This window comes from Girardinichthys multiradiatus, chromosome 22 (assembly GCF_021462225.1).
Source record: "Girardinichthys multiradiatus isolate DD_20200921_A chromosome 22, DD_fGirMul_XY1, whole genome shotgun sequence".
NCBI classification, from domain to species: Eukaryota; Metazoa; Chordata; class Actinopteri; order Cyprinodontiformes; family Goodeidae; genus Girardinichthys; species Girardinichthys multiradiatus.
Genome location: NC_061814.1, coordinates 14191351 through 14211083, shown reverse-complemented (window position 1 = coordinate 14211083; position 19733 = coordinate 14191351).

The following is a 19733-nucleotide window of genomic DNA, read 5'->3' as shown; positions in this document are numbered from 1 at the left end:
TCTGTTAGAAACGTTATTTCAGATTTTATTACTATTATTATTAAGGAACATGATAAAAACTGAACTTGCTTCTAATGATTTAATCTTCCCAGCTTCGGACATTGCTTTTAAGTATTGTCTTCTATAATACTGGATGATATTAGTTTGCAGCAGGTTGTACTTTTAAAACAAGTGCTGACAGATACTGACTAAAAACTACTTTATAAATAAAATGTACAGTACGAGGGTGCAAACCTTCTCAGAGCATAAAATGCACACTATGTGAAAGACATGCATATGAATAGTGAACTATAGGGGTTGGACAATGAAACTGAAACACCTGGTTTTAGACCACAATAATTTATTAGTATGGTGTAGGGCCTCCTTTTTGCAGCCAATACAGCGTCAATTTGTCTTAGGAATGACATATACAAGTCCTGCACAGTGGTCAGAGGGATTTTAAGCCATTCTTCTTGCAGGATAGTGGCCAGGTCGCTACGTGATACTGGTGGAGGAAAACGTTTCCTGACTCGCTCCTCCAAAACACCTCAAAGTGGCTCACTAATATTTAGATCTGGTGTCTGTGCAGGCCATGGGAGATGTTCAACTTCCCTTTCATGTTAATCAAACCAATCTTTCACCAGTCTTGCTGTGTGTATTGGTGCATTGTCATCCTGATACATGGCACCGCCTTCAGGATACAATGTTTGAACCATTGGATGCACATGGTCCTCAAGAATGGTTCGGTAGTCCTTGGCAGTGGCCCATCTAGCACAAGTATTGGACCAAGGGAATGCCATGATATGGCAGCCCAAACCATCACTGATCCACCCCCATGCTTCACTCTGGGCATGCAACAGTCTGGGTGGTACGCTTCTTTGGGGCTTCTCCACACCGTAACTCTCCCGGATGTGTGGAAAACAGTAAAGGTGGACTCATCAGAGAACAATACATGTTTCACATTGTCCAAAGCCCAAGATTTGCGCTCCTTGCACCATTGAAACCGACGTTTGGCATTGGCATGAGTGACCAAAGGTTTGGCTATAGCAGCCCGGTCGTGTATATTGACCCTGTGGAGCTCCCGACGAACAGTTCTGGTGGAAACAGGAGAGTTGAGGTGCACATTTAATTCTGCCGTGATTTGGGCAGCCGTGGTTTTATGTTTTTTGGATACAATCCGGGTTAGCACCCGAACATCCCTTTCAGACAGCTTCCTCTTGCGTCTACAGTTAATCCTGTTGGATGTGGTTCATCCTCCTTGGTGGTATGCTGACATTACCCTGGATACCGTGGCTCTTGATACATCACAAAGACTTGCTGTCTTAGTCACAGATGTGGCAGCAAGACGTGCACCAACAATTTGTCCTCTTTTGAACTCTGGTATGTCACCCATAATGTTGTGTGCATTTTGAGCAAAACTGTGCTCTTACCCTGCTAATTTAACCTTCACACTCTGGTCTTACTGGTGCAATGTGCAATCAATGAAGACTGGCTACTAGGCTGGTCCAATTTAGCCATGAAACCTCCCACACTAAAATGACAGGTGTTTCAGTTTCATTGTCCAACCCCTGTAGATAACATACACACAAACACCCTTGTTTAAAAGGACCTCTTCAGCAGGCAACAACCAAATTAAACTGTTGCATGTGAAGTATACACTCACCGGTCACTTTATTAGGTACACCTTGCTAGTACCAGGTTAAACCCCCTTTTGCCTTCAGAACTGCCTGAATCCTTCATGGTATAGAATCAACAAGGTACTGGAAACATTCCTCAGAGAGTTTGGTCCATATTGACATGATAGCATCACACAGATGGTGCAGATTTGTCGGCTGCATCCATGATGCGAATCTCCCGTTCCACCACATCCCAAAGGTGCTCTATTGGATTGAGATCTGGTGACTGTGGAGGCTTTCTGAGTTCAGTGAACTCATTGTCATGTTCAAGAAACCAGTCTGAGATGATTCGTGCTTTATGACATGGCGCGTTATCCTGCTGGAAGTAACCATCAGAAGATGGGTACACTGTGGTCATAAAGGGATGGACATGGTTAGCAACAATACTCAGGTAGGCTGTGGTGTTGACACAATCTTCAGTCGGTACTAAGTGTGCCAAGAAAATATCCCCCACATCATTACACCACCACCACCAGCCTGAACAGTTGATACAAGGCAGGATGGATCCATGCTTTCATGTTGTTGACACTAAATTCTGACCCTACCATCTGAATGTCGCAGCAGAAATCGAGACTCATCAGACCAGCCAACGTTTTTCCTATCTTCTATTGTCCAATTTTGGTGAGCCTGTGCGAATTGTAGCCTCAGTTTCCTGTTCTTAGCTGACAGGAGTGGCACCTGGTGTGGTCTTCTGCTGCTGTAGCCCATCCGCCACAAGGTTCGACGTGTTGTGCATTCAGAGATGCTCTTCTGCTTGCCTTGGTTGTAACGAGTGGTTATTTGAGTTACTGTTACCTTTCTATCAGCTCGAACCAGTCTGGCCATTCTCCTCTGACCTCTGGCATCAACAAGGCATTTGCGCTCACAGAACTGCAGCTCACTGGATATTTTCTCTTTTTCGGACCATTGTTTGTAAACCCTAGAGATGGTAGTGCGTGAAAATCCCAGTAGATCAGCAGTTTCTGAAATACTCAGACCAGCCTGTCTGGCACCAACAACCATGCCACGTTCAAAGTCACTTAAATCACCTTTCTTCCTCATTCTGATGCTCAGTTTGAACTGCAGCAGATCGTCTTGACCATGTCTACATGCCTAAATGCATTGAGTTGCTGATTAGGAATTAGCGTTAACGAGCAGTTGGACAGGTGTACCTAATAAAGGGGCCGGTGAGTGTACATAAAAGTTTCTGGGGGTATATAAACAACATGATGAGTTCCAATAGATACTTTTTAACAGATAAAGTATTTAATTAAAAAAATTATTCAATTTAGTTTATCATTACAGTGTATCATTAACAAATAATTATGCCAGATCCAGTTCAAATCCAGTTCTCTGCAATCCATCACGCTCAGAGTTACATCTCACTTCATAAAATCCAGTTGCAGCAAGTTCCATTTCATATTGTATTACGGTTAAAAACAGTTCGTTCTTGAAAATGAGAGCTCATGTCTCAATAGGGCTCATCTGTATAAATAAAAGCAATGAATGAATAAATACAACTTTATATCTAATACTATATAAAGACAGAATGACTTAAAACTCATTTTTGCCTTTGTATGTGCCACAGTGTGCTTGATGATGATCCCAAATTCTCAACTTTTTTATAAGAACGTCTCAGCATTGTTACAACGCAACTTTTTTCCATCTCCAAGGTTGCTGACAATCTGCGCAAGATGCTCAGAGCCAAACTGCTCCATCTGTGAAGCGTATAAATAAAGCTGAATATTTTCAACTTTTCTTACTCACTTACTTACTACCTTACTTACTTTAAGTCAGTAAGTAAGTAAGTCGGCAAATTCTCTTGCTTCGATTCTTCACTTATTTCATGCAACGAGAACTTTCATACTCGTCAATAACTTTTTTAATTGAATCCTTGGAGTCATTGAATAAATGGTTAATTGAACAAAGCTCTAGTTTATACATTTTCTTCTCTGAAGAGGAGAGGAAGAAAATGACAGAAAAACCCTTGCTGTCCCTGAGATAAATTATCCACATTGGTAAAAAAAAGCAGATCTCTCCTACCTATATTTCTTTAAAACAAGTTTGTTTTTGTTTTTCTCTTTACTTTCTTCATCTGCTGTGTGTCTGGTGCCACCCACTGACTGAGATTATTACTGTTCTTGCCAGTACAGACAGGCAGTGTGGACACAAACTATGGGAACCTTTTGGACATCTATTGGGGGGGCACAGATGATGAAAAGTCAAACATACTTTGTGGTTGAGCGGACGAATAGGTATAAAATAGGCTTTAAGATGACGGAGTAAACTTATAATGACAGCTTTCAAACTATGTGAAACGCTAGGTGATATCATTGTTGGTAAACCCTAAAGAAAAAACAGCAGTGACAGAGTAACAGACACGATAAGAACAAATTTGTATTTTCTATGAATATACAGCAAATACTAATTATTAGCAGTTAATGTTACTATATTTTCCTAGTTTCACTAAAGCACAATTTCAGAGTTTCGAATGAGTCCAGACTGCTTTAAACATCTCTGGTTCATAATTAATTTATGTTAGACTGGTCATACCTGGACTGAATTATTCTACACTGATTAAAGATTCTTCAAAAATGTTTATGATCCCAGAATTTTTTTTACCATATTTGTGACAACTAAAAAAGTGGGTATTCTTTGCCTTCTTCTTGTCTCACCACCACACATTCTAAATTTTACAGATGCAAACGTTCAACTAAAATTTACCAAAATTCATAGTGTAATGGTTGCAAACTACTGTAAAAACAACTGTTATTGTTAGAGATCTCTTTTTCAGCAGGAGTAAATGGTTGTTACTCCCACTACAGCTGAAAGAAATCATAATCTATCCGTGGATAAGATTATTTAAAGCTGTGGATTTTTCAATCGTCTTGCGTTGATTGACAGTGCTGTCATGATACAGGCATTGGATTTCTCCAAAATCACCTAAACGGCCAGACCAAAACTATTTCAATCTTCCATTCAGCTATCCATGCATGCAAAGGAAAGTTATTTGTTTAGAAATTATATTTGTTGTTGTATTTTTGTGTAATACTTGAGGGATTATACCCAATTATGAGCATAACTTTCACATTTGCATAAAGTGGAATTTAAAAATCTTGATGTTACGCTTAAAAGAAAATAAACCAGGTGGTGAAAGACAACAGACTGCAAGACAAAGGACGGTGGCTCAACAAAGAAGAACACCTTTAACTTTTCTCTTTTTCTTTTTAAATTGTTTACTTTAACTGTGTTTTTTTCATGCATACTTTGTGGTTTCAATATTCACAATAACACAGAACACCCCTCACACTTTGATTGTTTGTAATAACATATAATTTTACTCATACAGCATATTTATCTTCTTTATCTCTTTTTGGACCCTTGCTGCCTACGTTCTTTATTTGTTAACACATTTAATGATCATCTCCTCTGTACTGTTTCTGTAACTCTTAATACTTTATTTTCTTTTGCCTTTTTTTTTCATCTGTGCAGAAGTGCATCTGCCTGTGGGTGTGTGGGAGGACACTGAAAAAAAACCAGAAAAGGTTACAGTCTTGAATGTGTGAAATGTTTTGTATTCTAATACTTGGCTGCTTTTAAAAATGCACAATAAAAACAACACATTTCTGCAGACATTATTGCAATTACTAAAACCTATGTTGAAGCACTAAATGTGCATAAAACATCTACAGGGAAGCAGTCGTGTTTAGTCACATTCACACAAGCAGATTAATTTGATTATACATCCTTAGACCCACTGTCTTCTGTATAATCTATAAAAAACTGTAGCTGTACAGTAGGTTTTCTGGGGAAATTAGAAGGTGCAACTAGTGCATTTGTGATAAAAGCATGAAGCTGCAATCTATAGTAGCTTGCAAAAGTATTCATGTCAATTTCTTTTCCAGATTTTGTCCTGTTACAACCAAGGTTGTTACAACCATGGTTGTAACAGGGTAAAGGGTTTTAGGTAAAGGGTTTTAGAGGGATTTTATGCGAATGAGAAACACAAAATAAATTTTTACTTTGAAGTGAAAGGAATAGATGGTTTTCAACAATATACAGATAGAAATATTGAAAGTGCCTTTATGGGGGTACTACTAAACCAGCTTTGCTTGTGAGCAGGCTGTGATCTACACCATCCCAGCATTATGTTTAGGGTCATTGTCCTACTTGAAGGTGAATGGCCAGCGGGACTTTTTCAGCCTCTAACAGGTTTTCATCCAGGATTGGCTTGTATTTACCTCCCTCCATTTCCCATCAACTCTGAGCAGCTTCCCTGTAGAAAGCAAACAGAAAGCCTCCCTGCAACATGACGCTGCCATCATCATATTTCACAGAACTGCTAGCTGTGGAAGAAGAGCACCTTCTTCCACACGTTTGCTGAGTCTCCATATACTGTTTATGGCAAATGGTACTTTTAATGGCTTTCTGTCAGCAGTGGCTTTCTTATTGCCACCCTCCCATACATGTCAGCTTGGTGGAGTGCACGAGTAATATTGGTGCTGTCAACAAATGCAGCCACCTGAGCTGTGGATATCTGCAGCTTCTCCAGAGTTACCATGGGCATCTTTGCCGCTTCTCTGAGTATTGCTGTCTGCTCAGGCATTCAGTTTAAATTTGAGTTATTGTTTTATAATCTAACCCAGCTTTAACATTCTCCACAACTTTTTTCCTGCCTGGTGTGTTCCTTGGTCTGGTGCTAAGGTCTTCACAGAACAGTTGTATTTTTAGTGAGATTAAAATACATAAAGGTGGATTATTTTCACTAGATAAGATGTCTATTGAAATATGGATCAATTTTATACCAATTGAATGTTGCACTTTTTGTGCTGATCTATCATAAAATCCAAATAAAATACTTTGAGGTTTGTAATTGTAATGGTACAAAATATGAAAAGAATATATTTTTGTTAGGCAGTGTCACTACACGTGAAGCTTATCTCAGGACACTGTCTTAAGATCATATTCCAGTTTTTCCAGTCTAAATTATAAATCAGTTCTATCTAAGCAAATTAGCAGCTTACAATGTCACAGTAAATTAAAACATATGCCAACTGGCTGAATCCCAAATTAGAGCAAGTGTTGGTTAACTCAAGCCTTGGGAAATTGCACACCACAGAAGATCCATTTTAAAGTGTGTAAATCTTCCTGGTCTATGTGAAAACAATTTAACAACATGATAAAAAAACATCTTCAGCAAAACATTTGTATGAAAAATATGATTTAGTCTCCACAAATTCAATAGCATTTGTTATGGCCTATTTAAAATCATGTGAGGTTAATCAGGGGATATTGAATATATTATAGATGATTTCTCACCAATGATAAAATGTAACAACACATGTATCTGAGTGTCTCAAGATATGGCAGCATAGATCAAGGGAAATGAGTCAATAGCGCCTCTCTAAGGTAAATAAGTGCATTTAAGGACCATTTAGCAGTAACTCATCATTACATCCCTAATGCAACTTGATTGCCAGCTTGAGCTATTTAAGATCTTGCTTTCTACAGGACATTTTTTTTAAAAGGGAAATGACAGCAAATTATTAACAAGATCCATATTTGGAGACCAAAGTTCGACCCTTAATAGGATCCTCATTTTCAGATTGAATTAAATTTTTCGGTTGTAGTTGGAGAGCATTCACGACTTCAATACATCGAAAAACAGCAAAATAAAACATGATAGTCTTGATCTGGTCCAAACTGTATGTGTGTTTTTTACTAGTGATCATTTAATAATTGTTGGAAGTTGCAGTTACAGACAGACATATTTATCGGCAGCCTTGGTAAAGTGTAAAATACTTTAAAATAAATTAAATTCAATTCAGTTTATTTATATAGCGCCAATTCACAACACATGTTGTCTCAAGGCACTTCACAATAGTCAGGTACATACATTCCAGTTAATCCTAACAATTGAACAGTGCAGTCAGAGTTAGTTATTTATTCAAATTGGATAAAAAGTTTTTCTGTCTAAGGAAACCCAGCAGATTGCATCCAGTCAGTAATTTGCAGCATTACCTCCTCCCAGATGAGCATTTAGAGACAGTGGACAGTCACTGGCGTTGACTTTGCAGAAATTCCTCATACTGAGCATGCATGTAGTGACAGTGGAGAGGAAAAACTCCCTTTTAACAGGAAGAAACCTCCAGCAGAACCAGGCTCAGTGTGAGCGGCCATCTGCCACGACCGACTGGGGGTTTGAGAGAATAGAGCAGAGACACAAAGAGAACAAAGAAGCACTGATCCAGGAGTCCTTTCTATGGGAAGGAAAAGTAAATGTTTATGGATGTAGCTCCTTTAGTCGTTTCACCTAGAAAGAAAGAACAGATAAACTCTGAGCCAGTTTTCAAGGTTAGAGTCTGAACGAAAGCACATAGAGTTAGTCACAGTAAAAGCTCAGTCAATTGCCATGTCTAGGAGAGAGAAAGGGTCAAACACTGAAAGACAGGGCCAGGCCATGTGGGTCATCGGTAGAGGGTGAGCATTAAGTTGTTGCCAGCAGAAGCTTGGACGATGCCCCTCTCCAGAAAGGTGTCACAGGTAGACACAGAGTCAGGCCAGGTGTAGCTTCTAGGAAGAGAAAAGTGGGAGAACATAAAGTTAAAAACTGAAACAACAGCAAATAATGCAAATTAACTGCAGTAGCATAATCTCACTCAGAAAAGTTTGGGAAAATCCAACATTTCATTTCAAAACATTTATTTAGTGTGGGAAAAAAATCCTACATTAAGAAATAACAGTTTTGTTCTCAAAATAACTGGCACAGTTTGTGTCAAACCTGCTGTCCTTTCTACAACCTTCTTTTTCTAAAGGACAAAACTTGGTGTTCTCCTATGACATTTCACAAGGTTAGAGCATACACAGAGAGAGATCTTCGACTTCGCCTTTTTGTGCAGAGTCCTGAGTCCTGTTATGCTTTCTTGCTACCAGCTCATCCTGCAGGTTGCCTGTAGGGTTTAGGTCTGGGGACTGAAATGGTCATGGATGGATTATTTCTCCATGAAGCATGATGTGCTTTATCACATATTCTTCTTTTTTTTTCACACAAAACCCACCTGAAGTGTTTGTTTGAAAAGAACTCTCAATTTTAGTTTCAGGAACCACACTGTTTCTTAAAGGTTAGTACATTTAAATCTGTGGCTAAACTAACACACATAATATTAGTTTATCTCCAGCGTCTTTATCTGAGGAAGCTGCATAGGAGCAAGGAAGAGGCTCACAGCAATGAGCACTGGGCCCTGTATAGGCAGGCAGGGAATAAAGTGACCAAGGAGATCAGGACAGCTAAGAGAAGCTACAGTGAGAAGTTAATAAATAACTTCTCAGCTAACAACCCAGCTGCAGTTTAGAATGGTTTCAAAAATATCACTGTCTACAAAGCCCATTTCCAACAACCCCCAAGCCCCCAGCAGAATCCTCTTCTGACAGATGACCATAACAGCATCTACTGCAGGTTTGAAGAGCAACCTATCACACCTTCCACCAACTCGTGCACATCTCACTCTGACACAAACGCTCCCCATGCACCAACCACGCTCCTCTCCTTAGAGTGCCTACCTGAATTTGAAATCTTTGAGAAGGATTTAAAAAGGCTCTTTCATTGTTGGAAGACCAAGAAAGCTCATACCTGAGAGCCTGCACTGACCAGCTGGCCCCTATCTTCACTCAGACCTTCAACAAGTCACTGGAGCTGTGTGACATTCACTCTTGCTTCAAGATATGCACCATCACAGGATTAAATAACTACAGACCTGTCGCCCTGACATCTTTTGTCATGAAATCCTTTGAGCGACCGGTGTTGAAACATCTGAAGGACATCACAGACCCCCTGCTTGAGCCCCTGCATTTTTCTTACCAGGCAAACAGGTTGGCAGCTGATGCAATTAATTTGGGACTACACTTTACCCTGAACCAACTTGACCACCCAGGGATGATAGCCAGGACTTCAGCTCAGCCATTAACCCAGACTTCCTCCACCAGAAGCTCACCCAACTCACAGTGCCAGCCTCTCTTTGAATCACCAGTTTCCTGACTGACCAGCAGCAGCAGGTAAGACTAGGGAGAAACGTCTCCCATGCAAGAACCGTCAGCACCATTCCCCCCCATGGGTGTCTTTTCTTCCCACTCCTCTTTTCTCTGTACACAAATGACTTCACCTCAGTGGACCAGTCTGTGAAACTCCTGATGTTTCCAGATGACACCGCTGTTATTGGTCTGATCCAGGACAGTGACCAGTCTGCACACATACAGTAGGTGGATTGGCTGGTCCACTGGTGTGACCTGAACCCCCTGGATCTTAGCCCACTCAAGACAGTGGAGATAATGGTGGACTTCCGGTTAACACTAGAGTTTTTGTTTTTTAACTACTGATCAATTATTAATATAGCCATTAAATCATCTGCTGAACAGAAAAGTGCAATCCAGTAGCAATATTAAATGTACTTTTGAGCTGGGTCTGTACATCTTGGTTAATAGTTCTGCTCTCCTTGTTGTGCTTGTGACAGGCAGGGCAATTTGCTTAACCTTTTTTCCTTGAGTTGTGGTCCTCCTTTTTAGTCTAATAGTGTTTCTGCCACAGCTTCTATGCACTTTTTGATAATTTCCCAGTCAGTGAAAGGCTTTTTGTGCTTTTCTAAAATCCACTGTACTCGCAGTGAACACTCACATGCTCACTATTGTGCTGTAAGAGCACAATCAACCCTGTAGCTCGCTCATACTGCCCCCAAGTTAATTTATTCTCCTGGTATTATGGTCAGACCCAGGCGGATAGCTTTGGTTGAAGATCCTATGTTTGGTTTCATGATGTCTCTTTAGAGAGTCCAACTGATTCAGAACATATAAGGCAGACTGGCCTTACACCCCACAGAAGTTAAAAGTGTATGCTTCTGTACATTAATCTTTAAATGTGTGATTTTCACAGTCCCCTTTACAAGCTTCTTTTACTCACTCATCTGTACACCACCAAGTCATTGTACTGTAAGCAAGCGTGAGCTCCTAGTAACTACTAACTGTAATGTTAATAGCAGCATAGCTCACTGCACTGATGGCTGAAGGCGGAGCTTCAGCTACCATAGCTCCAGCCGTCAGTGGGTCAGCGGAAACACAATTGTTTCAGATTAGAGTGAAACCAAGAGAAGCAGAGCCACGCTGCCTAAAAGGAGCCAGCGGAAAAGGGGCATTAGCAACCAATGTTCAAAGGCCCCACATAGCTTCTTCTTTGTCCTTTGCTGGCGGTTGGAATACAACGATGTGGTTCTGCCACCAGCTGTGGACCAGAATGTCACTGACCCACATAGCTGTCTGTCGCGCCTGTTCAAAAGTCAGACGTGGCAGCCATAAAATGTCTTTATCTACATAGTAAATGAGAAAATGCTTTGCCAAATACAAAACACTCTCTTGGTCCGGATTTGGAGTCCGGCTCTATGGACCCCTGGTTTAGGCTTTTATCTTCCGGTGAGTGCTACAGATCCCTAAAAGCACAAACCAGCAGCCACTGATACAGTTTCTTCCCCTAGGCTATCTATAATGAACACTTAAAGGGAACACATGATGGTTTTAAATCCTTCCTTTTCACATTTAAATCATTCAGTTTGGTCTCTATAAAGTGGAACTGCAATGCTTTGGTCTGAATTTCTTGTTATTGTGGCTTCTCTGGCTCCTCTTTCTGAGAGTACCTCGTTTTGGTTTGGTGTTTTTAAATGCTATTGAACTACTTCACACCCCGCCCCCCTCCAGGTCAAAGAGTCCTCCATTTTAACCCGTTTGACCATTTTTGTAGTTTGATAACAGAAATACATTATCTAGTGGTGCAGAAACAAGAAAAAAAAAAAGGCAGAAACAATGCAAAACCGTTTATGTAATAATACCATTCAAAACACGCAATACGGTTCTGTCCTCAAGGAGCTAAAAGCGAACACACAGTGCTAATATAAGCAGAAGGCAAGATGCTACTGCTATCAAAACAATGGCCAGGACATCATATCAACACACAATAAATTCATGTCTAAAATAAAGTTTGTTGGGTTTTTAGAGTTATTTGCAGCTTACTGCTTTGCTGTGTCCATTGTTTCCATAGACAGAAGGAACTGACCACTTGGTCAGATGAAGTCAGCAAATCCCTCTTGATATAGGCGGATGTTGCTGAAGAACTCATCCTTGAAGTGGGGGAAATAGGAATTTCCCCACTAATGTGGGTAGATTTGCATGAAAAATAAAATTTACCAAGCACTTCGAAGAGGTTCTGATGCTGGGTGACGGGACGGTGTAATGGATTGTGTGGGTTAATGTATCTTATGACTGAACCAAACCTATCCTCTTGCAGCATAGGCATAGTTGAGCTACAATATCGTAGCGAGAAATAAAAATGGCAGATACACAAAATTGATCAGCCGGAAGTACATGACCTTATTTAGCTGTTCCTGAGTAAATACTGTGACGTACCAGTTGAAAAAAAAAAACGTAATAGAGGATGGAGAAAACTAAACAGACTGAAAAATATGACCCTAACAGAATATAATCAGAATGTTGCACTCCTACAGACTCCAAGTACACAGTAAAATGTATTTAAAGGGTTTTGCATGATATGAGCAGAATTTCTTGTGCTCAAATGTAGTAGTGCTTGCACTCAAAACTTCAGCTTTCTTTCAGATATATTCTGTTCTCCCTTAAATCTATGTTTCTGTGCTCAGATTTAATCCTTCTTGCATAGATATTTTCTCCTCCCGCTTGCACACACACAAACTTGTTCTCTCCACGGATCAAAAATGGGCTCACAAACTTGTCTTCCCTGATTGTGAATTTTTTTGCTCTCTCTCAGATGGGAGTGGTACCATCCCTAGAAGCCGTTCCAGCCAATATAATGACAGTGTGCAACTGCAAGGTCACAGCCTAGTTGGGGTGCGCTTGTTTTTCCATTTAGTGGGTGTACTTGTGTGGCTACAATAGATTGCTACATCTCCTCTTCCGGCATTGCCCACTGCATGTAGGACAAAACAACTTCAGCTTTCTGCTTCAAGTTACAATTGTCAAGGAGTCCTGACAAATGTTCAAAAAACTAACCACCTGTTTTTGTCAGTTTACCGGTTTCGAAGATAGTTTAATGGATTTTGGCCTTATGAGCCGCGATCATTCATTTTGTATTCACATAACAGACAGCAAAGCTATTTCTCTTGTCACTAAATATCTGCTAAACTCATCTTAAACAGCTTGTTCTCATTTTACTGACACTTTATTAGGTCACATTTTGTTATTGAGGAAAATACATTTGAGTACAAAAGCAAGAAAGATGTGGCAAAGAAAGTTTGTTAAGTTTTAGCCTGGCACCTATATGTTGATGAAGTTGCCCATTAAAATGGATCTAATTTATTTTTACTGGGTTTATGCATTTTCCCAACATCTAGGAAGCAGCAACATATTAGCTGCGTACGTGTACTGCATAGGCCAGGATTGTCAGAATGTTTAGAATTTGTTCATCTGGGCTCTTTATGAAACTTTAAAATATAATTTTTACAGGCTGCAGCTTTCATACCAGTGTCCAGCTGTGCTGATGGAAGTAGGGACTGGTTCAGAAGCTCCAGAGCTTCTCACCCCTTTCATTATATGAAATGCACAGGTCGTTTCTTCTGTTCTCCTTGGGAATGAGGATGAAATACATGTATGTGAGCATCTAGAGGTGTCAAAATATCAGGCAGGAAGTAGAAAACAAAATGCTAAAGCTCGCTTTGTGTTTGTCTGGGACAACTCACAGTCAAATTCAGTGCAGACAAACATTATGTTAAAGCTGATGTGAGATCAGAATCTGATGCTAGGATTAGCATCAGATTCTGATCAGATCAGATCAGATTATGAAGTACATGAAAATACCAAATAAAAAGAGATGTGGGATTTGAACAATTTTCTTTGCTGTTGTGCAGATATCTTTAATGTTGAAGCTCTTGCCTATTATCTCGTCATCCTTCCTGATGGTCCACAGCTTGGTCCCAGACAGATGAAAAAGTGCTGGACCCGAACATGTCAGAATTATAGCATACACAGTTTTTAAATGTTTTAATTTTAAAGTCAGTAGGTGTAGCTGGGCATAACACTGAGCGCCTCAGTGTTATCCTGCCTTGGTCCTCAGGGCACACTGCTCTGCGTGTTTTAGACATTTCCCTGCTTTAACACATCTGATTCAAGTGACTGCAGTTCAGCAAATAATCACCCATCAACTGAAATCAGGTGTGCTGTAGTAGTGAAACATCAAAAACATTAAATGTTTTCACTACTACAGCACTAGATGACAGCAAAGTGTTTCCAATAAGATCCCTGGTACATGTGGAATCTGCATCAACAGGCATTAATGGTATTAATACTCTACCTTAGCTGTGTGGTGCTTTGATGCCACTTTGCAAGAATAGTCCACAAGTGCTCTTAGTGTAGGATTTCCACAGCCGGCAAAAAATTGTATAAGGATTTTTATCAAAACTGTGTCAACAGGGGAAAAAAATCCAAGACTTTATTAAAGAAGGTTTGATTTTATTACGATATTTGCTTCATAGTTTTCTTGACCAGAGGACTGGATAATAGTTTATGTTTTCTGGGAAAGGACATGTAGTAACCTGGCAGACAGGGACAATGGTGAAAATGTTCAACCTTCTCTCTTCAAAACACAAGCAGTAACATATCTAAATGTTACCAATGCAAACACAGAAAATGGAGACAGATGATGTGACTTTTATTTGTAAACTGTCTAAAGCTAAAGCATTGAATAAAACCCAGAAGAACTAGCAAGGCAGATTCTGAACCTGTCTAAATCTTTGTAGGGATCTGAATAAACTCTTTTTCAATAATTATATTTACATGATTTATGAAAACTGTTAAAACAACAAATATGGATATAACATACAAAGACATAATGATCAGACACATTGTCATAATATTAATGCCTTTTGGAGTCCTGAAATGGTATTTCAAGTTTCATCGTATTAACATGTTTGAAAGCTTGCTAGTAAAGCTTTAGTAAAAACAAAAATAAAACACTCAAATCAAAAAACAATCATTAAAGGGATTTTTATTCTATTTCTTCTATTACACATTGAATGCAATGTAATGTACAGCTGGTTTATAGCTAACATCATAGCTGATTAGAAAACAAAATAAATACAATAGGAGGTTACCTAAACTCTCTGGGTAGTTGTGGAAGTGTCTACTTTTCACTTGTGCTTCCTCTGGAGCATCTTGTGTTTTAAGCAGTGTCTCTCTACCCACAGAGTGTGTGTCTACGTCATGTGGTGAAACACACACTCACACACAAATACGTATAGCGACGCCATGCACCTGGCTGCAGCTTGACAAAAGTTTATCAGAAAGTCAATCTTGTTGAAACCAACAACGCAGGTGTCATGTGTATGCGAGCATGTGTGTGTGAAGCAACTATTCCCGGCTGACATCAGCATTGGTTCCGTGACATTCAGCAGTGTGTGTGGTTGAATTAGATCTAAATGGTGGATTTAAATCACAATAAATTATTTAGATTTTATGGGACAGAAACAAGATGAAAAACAGCAGGTTTTGTTGTAAGAGAAAAGCATACCAACTACTGAAGTTGATTTTCCTGTGGCTAATAAACCCTAAATAGCACATTTAAGTGTTTTCAAAATGTATTCAAGAAAAGGCAAAGAACACTATGACAATTCCTACTCAAATGCAGTGCTCATGTTTCAATATTTCAGACTGGTTCTGACTCACCTTTGTAGATAAACAGTTCCCCAGTTCACAATGAACCCCAAAGAAGATGCTTGCCGATTAATATCTTGAGTTAAAAACTAAAACTCTGAGCAATAAGTTTAGGACTGAGAAGATGCTCGATATGAGTAGGTGTTAACCACAACCGAATCTAATTTGCAATTACAGTTTAGGATTAAAAATAAAGTACACAGCAAGTTATTAATGACAGTTGATCAGATAAAACAGTTCATACATAGACATTCAGCAAAAAAAAAAAACAAAAAAAAAAAACATTTGTATGTGTGTGTGATTACAGGGGGAAGTCCTTTACTTGTCTGTGTTTGGGGATGCCAACCTCAGAGGAAACCCCTCCTCTGCCTGCCTCCCACGCATCCACCTACACAGTGGAAACTTCTGCCTGACACACACACACACACACAGATCACATAGTGTTTCATCAAAAGGCCACTTACGGAGCCTTATTAAGGTAAGTTACACACAAACCCTGACAGATAAGTATGTCGAACTTGGGAAAAACTAAGAAAAAAGGTGATAACTAAAGCCATTCTGACATATTTCAGCCTGAGAAACTACCTTGAGACCTATTTGCTACAACAGCACTGAGAAACTACCTTGAGACCTATTTGCTACAACAGCACTTAGTTACATTAAAGGATGCCCTCTCACAAAACTGGTGCATTTCCACTTTCAGATTTTTAGCTGACAGACTGTTTGCTGGAAACTACCTTATCAGATTTCTTTCAATTACAAAGAACAACACTGAAAGCATCAACAAACAGACCACAAAGGGCTTTGTAGAGCATCTTGGCTTCGCGACAATTACTGCTACAAAAACCTTTCTCACAGCATGTCATATTGTGCATTTATGTCAACACAAGGGTAACAAGAACACTTGTGATGAAACTACACAGACTTTGATGGGTGTAAGAACAAAATATTTAAACACAATACGTTTTCTATAGCTGATAAGCCAATTTCTTCTTTCAATTTAAACTTACAATCTTTAAGTTGCATTTTTACTACACAAAGCTATTGTGTACCTATTAGCTATCACTGATCAAGATCATAATTATCTTAATAAGATCATGCAAATGTAATTCAACTAATAATATCACTAACAATAACATATTTAGATCTTGATGGATAAATTCAGATATATTCACAGGCGCTGACATACACTGTGCGATAGGTGTGCACACACGCACACACACACACATTACTGAGGATGCAGAGGAAACACACAAGCAGCAGAACAAAACAGGGCTCCCTGTGTGGTGGCAGGTACTCTCAGAAGACATACACCCACAAGCTTACAGGCAACGCAAAAGAAGAGAACACGGAGTCCTCACATCTACATCTACACTATGTAACCACTGTATGAAAACAAAAACCTCCGTGTGTATGTGTGCGTGTGTTTGTCAACTTCAAAAAACCTTCAGGACTTTTCTAACTGCATCAGTAATGATCAAACCAGTCTTATATCAGATTTTTACATCAAACCAATCGCCTTTCTTAAATAAAGATGTTTTCCAACTGACAAAAAAGAACCACTTATTCCACATTACAATTATACAAGTATGTGACAATAATTTGAAGGCAAAGGTATAGAAAAGCTATGATTTAAGTCAGGGGTCACATACCCCATTGTGAAATACTGTCCTGAAAAGAATAGCAGGAATGTTGGGAACTGTCATAGTTAATTTAACAGGACTTATGATAAAACTCCTTTGTGCATTTAGGATTTAGGATACAGTAGCCTGTCACTAAAGGAGCTCTCCAGTTTTAAAGGAGTTCCACAACTGCGCTGTAAAAGGTAGAGTCTACACTGACCCTTCCAGTAAAGTGGGTTAGTGTTGTGTCTTCAGTCCAGTTTAATTAATTTAAACACACACATACTTCTAAGAGTCTCCTATCTCAATGTCAATTCCCTTGATGTTTACCAGTGTCAGTAGGGTGGGGGTGGGTCTGCGCCTGTGTAAATCCACTATCAGCTCCTTTGTTTTCATCACATTTATCAGGAGGTGGTTCCGCTGACACCAGTCTAGAAATTCCTGTGTCCGCTGTCTGTAGTCATTGTCGTCCTAATTAATGAAAGGCTAAAAGATGTCGCTTGTAAATCACCATGTGGGTGAAAGCAGAGATGTTAAAGCCAGACCTCACAGCTTTATTGTTTGAAATATATATAAAAAAAAAGGCGCCATCAACCCTGGAGTTTCATATTGTAGCCAGGAATGGCAAAGATTTGATGACAGGGAAAGTGTTTATAAAATAGATCTACTATAATGAGTTTACTTCCAGAAATAACAAATATGACAACATCTCTCAACATTTCTCAAAACAAAGGAGACAGTTTTATTTTTATTTTCCTGTTACAGAAAATACCTTGAAGTGTAAAATTATAAACAGCAGAATACCTTAATATGAATGTCTGAGGCAGACTTTCACCAAAACATAAAGTTGTGAAGAAAATTGTAAAAACAGAAATGTGTCTCTGCACAGTGATCATTGGGGTCACACAATAGACAGCTAGAATAACTGTAAACAGTGGATGGGTGTGGGTTCTCTCCAGGTACGCTGGCTTCCTCCTACAGTCCAAAAAACATGAGTTAGGTTATTTAGTTACTCTAAATTGCTCTTAGGTATAAGTCTGTGTGGATGATTTATTGTCCTGTGTGTCTCTCTGTTGCCCTGTGATGGACTGGCGACCTGTCCAGGATGTACCCCGCCTCTTGCCCAATGACAGCTGTCAAGAGGCGGGGTCTGTCATATTCAATAAATTAGAATATGGGATTTGACTAGGCTTGTTTGTCAGATTCAAAGCACCCTTTGAAAACAACAATCATTAAGCAGGTATTCTTCGTTAAGCCCATTTTTTAAATGTATTTATTTATTGGTCTGATGTAATATTCTAATCTTAAATGTCATGTTTTTATTAGCTGCAAACAGAAAATCACCAGGGGTCCGGGCTAGTCTGGGCTGGTGCTGTCTGCTTGCCTCCACCCCCAGAGGGAAGTGGACCACCTCCTGGGTCTGGGGGCTGGTTGGGTATTGGCACCTGGACCTGGGAGTATAGAGTATGTATGGGGAGTGTGAGTGTACAACATCCATTGTTGTTTGCTGGGATTCCTGCGCTTTGGGGGGCCTTTGGATGTCTATGGCTTGGATTTCTTCCATGTCTTTCTCAGGTCCAGGGGGGCAGATGTGTGGCTCCTTACACTCACTATTGCATATTTTTATGGAGAAACCTTGTATACACAAGCACTCTCACACTCAAACCCACAGGTGTTTAGATTCAGGTGTTAACAGATACACAAAAGTTCTATATTGAGCCACAATTACCACTAAATACATCTTGCATTCATAAGTACCGTGCACTTTTTGGTAACAAAGCTGTTATTATGTATGTTTCTGCAGGTGTAGAAGCAAGCAGGGTGTTATCTTGTAATTTCTCCAGCCTTCTTTCTCTCCTCCATTCTTTTCTCCTTCTTTCCCCTTTTCCTTTTTGCTCCCCCCCCCCCCCTTTCTCTCTTTCGTGTTTTTTTCACCATTGTCCCTGTCGTGCTTTCCACTTGTGAAAGTAAATCTGTCGGGCTTCTTCTTGGTACTTATCACTACTCTGCCGGACAGGACACGGTAAAAAAAATAAAAATTTAAATAAATACATCATATAAATGAATGAATCATTTTTTGTGGTAGTGTGTGTGAACGTCGTTTTAAAATGCTAAACAAAGTAGTAGAGCAACTGTTGTCAGTCTAAGTATCTGTTTGCAATTTCATGATAACGAAAAGGGGAATTACGAAAGAAACGTTTCTTTCCTTTTTTTAAACTTCAGATGATGTGAGAGATGGTGTGACAAACACTGTTAACACAAATATTGTTATGGAAATGATATGTTTATGTGAAAAAAAGCATACACTTTATAATGAAAAAATTGCTTTTCAAATATTTTTCCTGAGATGTTTCAGAAACATCAGGACACAAAAATATTATTTTCACAGTCCCACAAATGTTTCACACTTTGACAAATATCAAGTTTTTCAAATAATTATCACATTTTGCATCCAAGGTGTTATGCTTAGAATTTAGAACAGATAAAGGAATTTATATCCTTATATCAGGGCTTCCCCTGCCATTGACCATGTTGTCAGAGCAGCTAGGAGCAGTAATACGGGTTCCCGAACACGGCTGAGTCACTTTAGTCATCAAGGGATTGTTGGCTACCACGCTGAAGACAATCCACACTTTTCATGTGTCATTCCAAAGTGGTGGAAAAACCTACTGAATGCTACCAGAGCAAAGGCATCCCTGTGTATCTTTAAGAAACTCTTGAAGATCAGCTCCTCCTCCATTCATCAGTTGTAAGTCATGTT